We start from the raw sequence: 10,541 nt of genomic DNA on the forward strand, positions 1-10,541 counted from the left end.
GAGGCAGCTTTCTGAACTGTAGTCAGGAAAAGAATAGGCCTTTTCATGGTCTTCTTTTAAACTGTAAAACTGTTATTTTAAAATCAACAGCACCACTTGTTTTCCAGGTGACACTTTGATACCATGCACTACCATTTGCCAATTGATAGAAAATGTTATCAACTGGTATGTTTACCTTTAGTACACTTGAAAAGTGAACTGGAAAATAAGCCAGTTATTCTTTCAAAATATAAACGAATGTATCCATTACTTGACTAACTTCTCACTCCATAGTTTGAGCCAAAATTTCAACTAATTTAATGGAAGAAAGTCATGAAAGAAAAAGGCATTCCTCTTATTTTTCTAACTGAAAGGCTAAATGATGGAATGAATTCCTAAAGTGTTAGGAATACACAAGGAATGTATTGGCCTGTCCACTCTGGAACTAAAATCTACTTTGAATAGGACTTTATTGGATGGAGATTAAAGTATTTTGTACCTGCAGTTACTTTGCTGAAGGAGGTCAGTAACACACATCTTCACTGGTAGGCTGTAGACAGGAACAATGATGCTGCTTATACTCTTAATGATTGAAAAGTTGGTTTGCTTGGGCTTTGCGCAGGGATCAATAAGCTAAAATGCTGCTGAATATTTCTAGCACAACATCTGAACATGATTTGATCAATAATATTTTGATAACATAGTCACAAAAAAAGGTCTATGCATGGTAAACAAACTTGTAATAAATAGTTGGGATATGAAAGCTGTGCTAAAAGGAGGTACTTACAAGTATCTACATAAATCGAAAATAAACAAATACAACTTTTAAAGATCAATGACTGCCAAAACCAACTCTGTAAGCATCTTTTACAGTACTTCACCTATGTATCAAATTTTGATTATGGAGGTAAAAATGGTCCACGTTACATTCCTGTTTCTACCAAGAATTCAGTTTAATACTCTACCTATGTCAAAGAAAAATACTATGTCTTTTAAAGCCTACTTCTGGAAAATTAATAAGTGAAAAGTGGGTGTGAAAAGATCCTATGCAGAATAATCTGTGATTATCTCATTGAAGTTCTCTCATTTAGAGTTGTATGCTTCATTGCCTTTCCCTCTCACATAATCAAGTACATACATACGAGCTGAATACAATTAATATGAACCTTTGTAACTCTGAGGGATTTATTCAATATTTGCATAACAAAGGAAGTGGACGCCATTACACTAAGTTTTCACAGTCAAAGTATCATACAGTCAGAGCTAGAGATTCCCAGGAAAAGCGTCTTTCATAAACACTATTCATAACTGACCCAGGGATCTCTATTCTGGGTTCCTAGTTACAATACTTTTCTGATGGGTAAGTTCAAAACAATGAGGTACTAAAACTTCTGCAAGCAGACTAATGTGGACCTAAATTTCAGTTTACAAGCTGTACCTTCATTTTAGTGAGGAATCTTAAAATAAACAAATTATTATTACTATTATATTGTCATTTGAATGCTTTTGACACAGGAATTAGGACCAAAATAATCTGTGAAACCAGAGTTTTTTTCAGCAGAGCTGTTTGTTAACATGAGACATAGTTATCACCTTATTAATATGATTAAGTATATTTGAGTTGCTTTAAATATATTATTGTGCTGACATTTTAAAATGGTGACCTCTAAAATAAATAATAAACAAAAAAGAGGACAAAAAACCTTGAAATATTTCTTTTAAAGAAAACTTTGAATTCCTTTATTTTCTGAACCTATTTGCAAGAATACTTTTTATGTGTTTCTTCCCTTGCTATATCATACCTACTTTCTTAAAATCATAGCCACCTACCTTGTGTAAAAATAAAATCATTGTCCTAAAGACACGAGCTTTTCAGTGTTACTCTGTGTGGTGTGTATTTTGCATTGTAAACCTCTAATCATTATTATAGGGTATTCAAGTCCTGTAATAACAGACCTTTGAGAAAGATGATTCATAGAAAAGATCAAAAGGCAATTACTTTTGTTTGCAATCATTTTATATATTTGACAGTTGCCTTTCTTGTTCTTCCTCCCTCATGCCTGATACTACATAGATTTTCTTCTTGTCGAATAGACAAAGACACTATGGTGAAATCCTTTCTCCTGGCAAAGAACTACAAAGTAAAGTCACTGTCCAAAGGCACAGCAACAAACAGCAGCACATCTGAGAACCTTAGTCTCAGGGATCATCAAAGGGACCCATCAAAAGGGTCCCAATCACACCTGAGATATTCTTAATATTAGTACAGAATTATATTTTTTTATTTGCATCCATAGATGGGGTGAAAATGCACAGAAATAAACAGATTTAAATCATTTCAAAGCCAAGTAGCATTTGTTTGGAAGCAATAAAATCAGCAAGAAATTAAATATCATATATGCTGTGTGTCTCTCATATAACTATAAAAAGGAAAAATAAAGAGTGATTTATTTTTAAGAAGCAGAAAAATATGTAGAAAAAGCTAATTCATTTTTATTTCAATGATTTTGTCTTTCACTTGGCTTCCACGATATCCCCTGCAGGTATTTAACAGACATTGAGAAACTACCTTCCAGGGCCTGTCACATTCCAAACATACTAAAAAAAGAAGCATTCACATTGACCCTGATTTCCATAGGAAATAAAACCAGACTTTCAATATTCAACCATAAAAAAAACATATGATTTGAGGAAAATGACTTTTCTGTAAGTGTTCTCCAGAGAACCTCTGCAGGCTTCGGTGGCTGAGCTTTCATAAGGCCTAATTCCAATTCATTTGCATAAAATCTCACCTCACTGGCCCTGCAGCATGTATAGCACAGGCTTGTTTTTAAAGCCCTCTGATCCATAAAAAAATCTTTTGAAAATCCTCTGTCTTGATCAAAGCACCCCAGAAACTTATTTTCAGATTCAGGAAACAGCATGGGAGTGCTAACTATCCCCCAAAACATGTTACATTAACAGTAAGCAGCACATCCTGTGAAGCTGATAAACTAATAGAAATGTAAATCTCCTGATGAAATTCAAAGACGGTATCAGGCTGAATAACTTAATTGGTCCAGTTTCAGCTGAAAATTTGAAATTTCACTTCTGGCACTCATTTAAACTCTGAGCCTGAATTCTGGCAAACAGAATCATAATGCTCTTGTGAAGACTTTAAAATTTGTAAGTCAGGGTGTCATGCTAAATTTTGATGATGTGCTGTCTCTGAGGTGGAATTACTTGTTTATTTTCAGTCAGTCAGGCTCAACAAGCAAGTGATAAATCTTTCTCTCAGGAACTCATAGAAGAAAACTTTTTCTACCTTATTAATTCAGTACTGCACACGTTTAAGACTCACATTCTCTCCAGCTCAGCTGTATGCAATACTCTAGGAGTGTATTTCTTTTACTGGTTGTTTTTTTCTGAGTTTTGCATTTTGGGTTTTTTTTTTTGTTTTTTTTGCTTTTTAATTGGGAAAAAAAAACCATAACCAAACCCTAAGTAATTAACATGTTAATTTAAGAACTCACAGGCAAAATGTACACCCACACACAAAAAAATGAAACTCTGACTTGCAAAGCTTTCTGATGTAATTCAGATTCTTCTAATAAACTAGTGAAATGTTATTTTGGGAAAAGAAAAATACATAATTTTCAATATTTAAACAGTGACTTGTATAGAGCAAAATTTTTCCTTCTTTTAGCTTCAATGTACTGGAGTATTACCTCAGGACTGAGTTTTGCTCATACTATGTATCTAGCTGACAAAGATGTTTAGCCATGTATTTTTCAATTAAAGGGTTTTCTTAATTAACATTTTAAAGGACAAATATCTACAAATAATCCACATATTGGAGAAATCATTCTTATAGGTTCCCCAAACAACGGAAATTCCGTATTAGCCTGCATGGGGGAAAACAGAAGACCTATGGACTGCCCATCTCCTCTTACTGTCCTGCATGACATTTACTACCTCAACACAATACCTTGAGTTGCTGAGACTATAAACTAGTCAGCTGCTTATTTAAAAGTTGCTATCCTTACAAACTCATGCTTTGGAATTATAACACTTGGCACTACCAAAGGGACTCCTAAATTAAGACCTACGATTATCTACAGGTGGGTGTCTTCTAATGGTTAGGGATGATTTAATTTGCTTAAACCAAGTATATAGGGAGTCTGTCATCTCAGCAGACCTCCATTGGATCTAATGACAGTTTAGATAGCCAAGTCACATATAGAGAACTCCTTTACAGACATCTATATTTAGAGGTCTCAATTTGAAGTTGAATTCCATTTTTAAATGTGTAGTGATCATACTGTCTGAACTGCTTAGTGCGGCAGTTCTTTGAGCCATCTGTGTAACTGCTCTTGATTTTGTCTGGGATTGTGCACAGTTTTACCTCTATGGGAAGCAATCTGTGGATAGTCTCTGATATGGCAAGAAGAGGGATCACACTGACAAAAGTAGTTGCTTAGGTGCTTGGTTCTTCAGTCCAAACTGAATCTTAGGAGGTCCAAATGTGGTCCCAGGCAGGTCAGTAATTCAACAACTGCTCAAACCTGCCTGAAATATAAATCTCAAAATTTTGGCTTAAAACTGGTGAAGGACCCAAATAATTTGGAGTTCTTAAAACAACCATTTAATGTATAGAAAATATTTTTTTTCTTTTGTAGGTTCCTGATGTTTTTCAGTTTTGGTTTTTGACCTTTTTTTTTATCCCTCTTCAGCATTGAAATAAAGACTAACAAGCTGATAATTTGTGATTATTTCTGGTGACATACAGTCCTGCATGGCTGATAATACCCCAGAAAGCTAAAGAAACAGAACCAAAATATGTTGTGTGCACTGGCATTTTGTAAATGCAGATTAATAACACTTTATATTTGTCAGTTATTCATTTGTGCTAAATGAACAAACCACATAAATTTGTTTGTATCTAAAATAATTCATACAAGGTATTCAAAATTCTAAGCAGATGTCCATGTTGCAAAAACAATGTTTATAATTAAACATGTTTAAATATTAAGCTTATAAAATTCCTTTTCTTTCCAAATGTCTCATTGCTAGAATGAAGAAACAACTTTTTTGCTTTGCCCTGTGTACAGATGCAGGTGACAGGTGTAGTCATCTGGGCTATGACTGCTTTGCAATCCATGTGCAGAGCACCTTTTTCCCATCTCCACACTCTCACACAAACACCAAATAAAACCAAGCAAATGGTAAACCCAAAGTTTTCCCGATGACTTAGTGCATTTAATCTGGTCTGTAAATAGGAAGCTATATTCTGTACCGTACCTTGGAAGTGAAGAAAAATAACAGGCAAACTCTCTTTTTCCCCTCAGTCTTCACAGTTTGGGCCTGTAGGTCAAATAATTCATTGCACACAAAAGACTTTTCTGGAAAGAATAAATTTTGTAATTTTTAGCCTATTTTTCCTGGACCTTTGTAGATCTGTGAAGTTCTGCTTAGCTGACAATAAAGTAAGCTTTTTGTGAATAGTCCTAAATTGTTTTTGTGGAGTCCTAGACCTCTTTTACAGTCTTTTAGGGAAAAAATGTATATTGGAAAATATACACAATTATGCAGCTAGTGATATTCATTCCTCTTTTATGAACTTTTTCAAAGATCAAAGCAATTTTATTCCAGAATACTGAAGCACTTGGAGTACATATTATGACACTTCACCCTCTCAGCCAAGTTTCTGCTTGGTATAATTAACTGAAATCATTCAAGAGTACATTTTTTTTCCCATTTTGATTAATCTTACAGGGCTCTCATAATTGTTTAGAAATAGGTAGTAACAGAATTGACTGACTGAAGAAAACGTTTGCAGTAGAACTATATGCTTGCTTTAGATGAATCAAGATTACTTTGAAAATACTTCCTAGTTGTCAGTGTCTGGGAAGACAGCTAAATGTATTTTTCAATATATTCAGTAAGATAATACATATGATTTAAAACTGCTAGAGCAACCTTCGATTGTCCATCTAACTTTTTCATCCATAAATGAATAATCAGAATGTTATCCTCCTGTTTTATGTCAAATGTCAGAAATATGTCAATACCATCTTTGAATAAATCCCTTTGTTATAAATAAGCATATGTTGCATTTTCTGTAAACTGAGGATGTTAGCTTCTAAAGAAAAGATTCTGAGAATTTTGGAATGCTGCTTATTTTATGAATTATTTTAAAATATGTCATTTTAAATGTCACATGAAATATTAAAAATATGTCACTTTAAGTAATACCGTGCTTAGAGTATTGTTGTGGTTTAACCCTGGCCAACAACCAAGCACCATACAGCTGCTCCCCCAACCCAGAGGGATGGGGAGGAGAATCAGAAAGGAATGAAAAAATCAAGGGTTCAGATAAAAACAATTTAATAGGTAAAGCAAAAGCCGCACACGCAAGCAAAGCAAAGCAAGGAATTCATTCACCACTTCCCATGGGCAGGCAGGTGTTCAGCCATCCCCAGGAAAGCAGGGCTCCATCACACATAATGGTTACTTGGGAAGACAAATGCCATAATGCCAAATGTCTCCCGCTTCCTTCTTTCCATAGTTTATATGCTCAGCGTGATGTCATATTGTATGGAATACCTTTTTGGCTAGTTTGGGTCAACTGTCCTGGCTGTGTCCTCTCCCAATTCCCCGTGCCCCTCCAGCCCTCTCGCTGGCAGGGCCCAAGAAACCAGAAAGTCCTTGACTGAGTATAAACATCGCCCAGCAACAACCAAACCCATCAGTGCGTTATCAACATTGTTCTCACTTCAGAGCCAAAACACAGCACTGCACCAGCTACTAAGAAGAAAGTTAACACCATCCCAACTGAAACCAGGACAAGTATCTTCACACTTCCACTCTATTAGAAGCTATATTTAAATGAAAACTGTCTCAGATCTGACAATGTAGATATGTGTCACAATTGAATGCAATGTTAGTTAAGCCATCATTCTGAATGGTTGTTTTAGGACATCAGAGGAATTCAAATTATCTGCATGCTAGAATTACAGCTGTTGAAAATCCATCTTCATACAACAATACATATGGATTTTCAGGTTTAAATAACAACTACGTTTTATGGATTTTTCTTTTTGGATCAAATTATGTTAACTTTTTAACCCCTACACTAATATTATCCTTTTTAAACCTTGAATCCATTTTAACATAGTTTTTGCTTATTTTTTCTTTTAGTGTCAGTGAATAATGTTTTATGTTTCTTCTTTACATACTTCAGTACTGTTTACATGTTTAACTTTTAAATGTACGTTATGTATAAAGTACACACATTTCTTCAGCAGTTATCAATGCAAGGTTGTATGAAAATCAGAGGTGATTCTTGGGTGTGATTAAAAACACAGACTTTCACACAAAGAATAATCAGAAGCCCAGAATTACTGCATTCAGGGAGAAAATTAATCACCGAGAGCCGAGCATTGCCATTTTATCTCCATACAAGACAGGGCTGCAATTGATGGCAAGTTGCTGCAGAGCAAATCTGGCTGCTTCAAAGGGTTTTTTCAGACCATCATGGGATTTGCTGATGAACATGGGCTTAAATACTAACCTAGTCTTTATCAAATCAAAACTAGTTAGGATCATCAGGAAATTACAGTTTTCATTTTATAATAAATGAAACACAAATATACTGGTGCTGGTCTCCACCCTGCATGAACTGCTACGTACTGTCTGCTTAGACACCGTTGCTAGACTGGGCTGAAGGTGAAATGCAACATTGCCAGCTTCTATCAGAGGGTCCCTAAATAATGCCAAACTTCAAAGTTACATTTTGGAACTGAGGTACATGGAAGGACTGCATTCTCTGTTATTGCTGGTGATTTTAGAAATAGCTAGCAGCTTCAACAGCAGCTGAGAGCACCTGAGAGAAACACCAGATTTACAAGGAACTGAGAAATACTCAGTGCTCTCTGGAGAAACAAGAATGTGGAAAGCTTTATAAAATAGAAGCAAAACAGACAGGATGGTGAAGTATTGTTACCTTATTTGGTCTTTGTTTCCAATGGAATTTACCATAACATTACATATTCCACACAGTTTCACCAAACAGTGCATGGATCTTGCTGATAGGGTGCTTAATGCAAGCCAAATAAAACTGTCTTTCTCACTTTGCAATTAGATAGGTAAAAACATGGCAGTAAAGATCAGTTAATTTCCTCTGTTTATATCATCTTTCACTTTTAATTCTTAAGGACAGTTTTGTTGCCTTTTGAGAGTAGTGACAGGCTCAGGGAATGTAGCTGTCCAGAAGAAGCAAGTTCCTTCAGTGACAGTACAATGTGGAATTTTAGTTGGGGCACTTGATATACAAAGTGGAATAGAAATTAAGTTTGATGAGGTTCCATTTGCAACCCTCAGATGCTCTGCTTGTGAGACTGACAAGACAATTTACTCTCTGTCTGTCACAAAACCTACGACTTCTTTCCATGTGGCTTATAATTCTGTTGTGCAACTCCTCAAGGGGCAGAACTGGAGGTGTAAACAGATCTCATACACTTTAGCATCATGGTAAATTAATTTAAGTTTCTGAACAAAATTACATAATACAATACTGAAAATGCCATTGCCATCTCTTTTTTTTTTTTTTTTTTTTTTTTAACTTTGTTCTTTTGTGGATTTTTTTAACCAATCCTGCTGCTCAAGCAGCAGTCAGTAAGAATCACAGGTTAATTGTCTATGAAGATTACAGGCATCAATCTTCTTCATGAACTGATATGTGTGTGTGTGATTAATTAATATATAATGCACACATATATCATTTTTTTCCTTTAATTGATACAGAAAGATAAGAATAGGATCTTCTGTGCAAATTCTGAGTTTTCTTTGAAATAAATATTAAATTTCAAACACTTTCAAAATAAAATTTAAAAGAAAATGCTTTTCAGATTAGTTAAAAATGTTATTTCTAGTTGCTTTGACATGATGTTTAAAATTGAAAAGTTAAAGTAATATATTTCATGAAAATTCAAAGTATTAACAAAATATTAACATGTCTGGAATTCTTTAACTGTTATCTTAAAAAAGAAAGAAAAGAAACCTCTAGCTAAGATAGACTCAATTCCTAACTATTTAGGTTTTAGTAAACCAACACTTCTAAACAGAAAAAAATGTTTTGCAGTCCATGGACTGTCAGTTTTCTCTTCACCAAAGGGATATATAATAAATCAATCAAAATAAATTTGTGAAAAGACAGAGAATCATGTTTCAGGGCATAAAGCAGACTATTGATGATGTGTTTTAGGATGATAATTGATTTGCCTTGGTTATTTTCTAAGTCTTATATGCAGGCAATCTGTATGAGACAACAGACTTCAGGATAAATAGCTGTTGTGCTGCTGCTTAACTTGGTTATAGCAGAACCCTGGAAAGTAATGCCTCCTGCTGATGTACCCTCCTGCAGTGGCCCTGACTGAACTGACTTGCTAAGCATATTCTAAGCAAGCTCCTTTAGGGCCTTACAGGGAAGATTAGTGATTGTCATGCTCCACTTGGGCAGAGGCACTTTTACTGAGGGGGCCTTAAAAACATGCAGAGGGGCAGAACACCTATGTCGTCAGAGCCATCAACATGTGGGCTCTTAGACCTTTTTTGAGCTGGGTCCCACGTGATAGACAGATATTTTTGTTGAATCCATCTCTTAGGTTTATCCTTGTCGTAAAACTGAAAGCTACAGTCTTAAATCAGGCAATTTTCCAGACATTTTCAGGACTGGGGAGTCCTACACCAGTGCTATTTAGTCTGACCTTTCAGTGAGCTCTAATACATTTAGTCCTTTGTGATCCAGAGCAATGGGATGACTTTTGCATTGAAAGAATAGTTTTAAAATCTCTTCCCTTTGATTTAGATGAAAAACCATGATTTACCTGGTATACATAACCTTGTTATGCAGTTTATTCTTGTGGAGGTATTTTCTTTCGCTATTTAAAGTCAGGCAATGTGTGTAACTGAAGAAACAGAAATGATTTTCATTTGGCTTCTATAGAAAAGCAAACCCTTCAATAGTTTTCTGCTAATTTTTGCTTTTTAAAGACAAGTTCATCACTTCAGAATTTTTCCAAAATACTAGAAAACAATATATTCGCTCATTCTTCCATCTTGCAATAATTAAAAAAAAAAGTTTGAACATAGTCTTTTGAAAAACTAGAGACCTCATTTATTGACTCACTGTACCTGTAACTACATCAGTCAGTCCTGCTTTGCATTATTACACCACTTCTATGTAAAATACCATTTTTTTTTTTTGACAATATCCAATTCTACTGTAAACCTTACAAAATAACTCTGTTAAATTTTCCATTATATCTCTAACTTATGCTTGAAAATTGTATTTTTACAGCTCTTTTTCACTGGTAAGGATTTCCATACAGAGTCGCAGAATCAGCACCTGGTTCAAAAGAAAATGTGAACATGTTTTCAGCAGTTCCTGATGGTTGGAGCAGCTACTGACCTCTGGGTAAGAATAAACAGCAGAGCTGAGAAAAAAAGCAGTCCTCAGACTACTATTAACTCACAGTAATAAGGCAGACATGATGTACTATGGCTCAGTACAAGCCTCATTT

Source organism: Falco peregrinus, chromosome 4 (assembly GCF_023634155.1).
Source record: "Falco peregrinus isolate bFalPer1 chromosome 4, bFalPer1.pri, whole genome shotgun sequence".
NCBI lineage: Eukaryota > Metazoa > Chordata > Aves > Falconiformes > Falconidae > Falco > Falco peregrinus.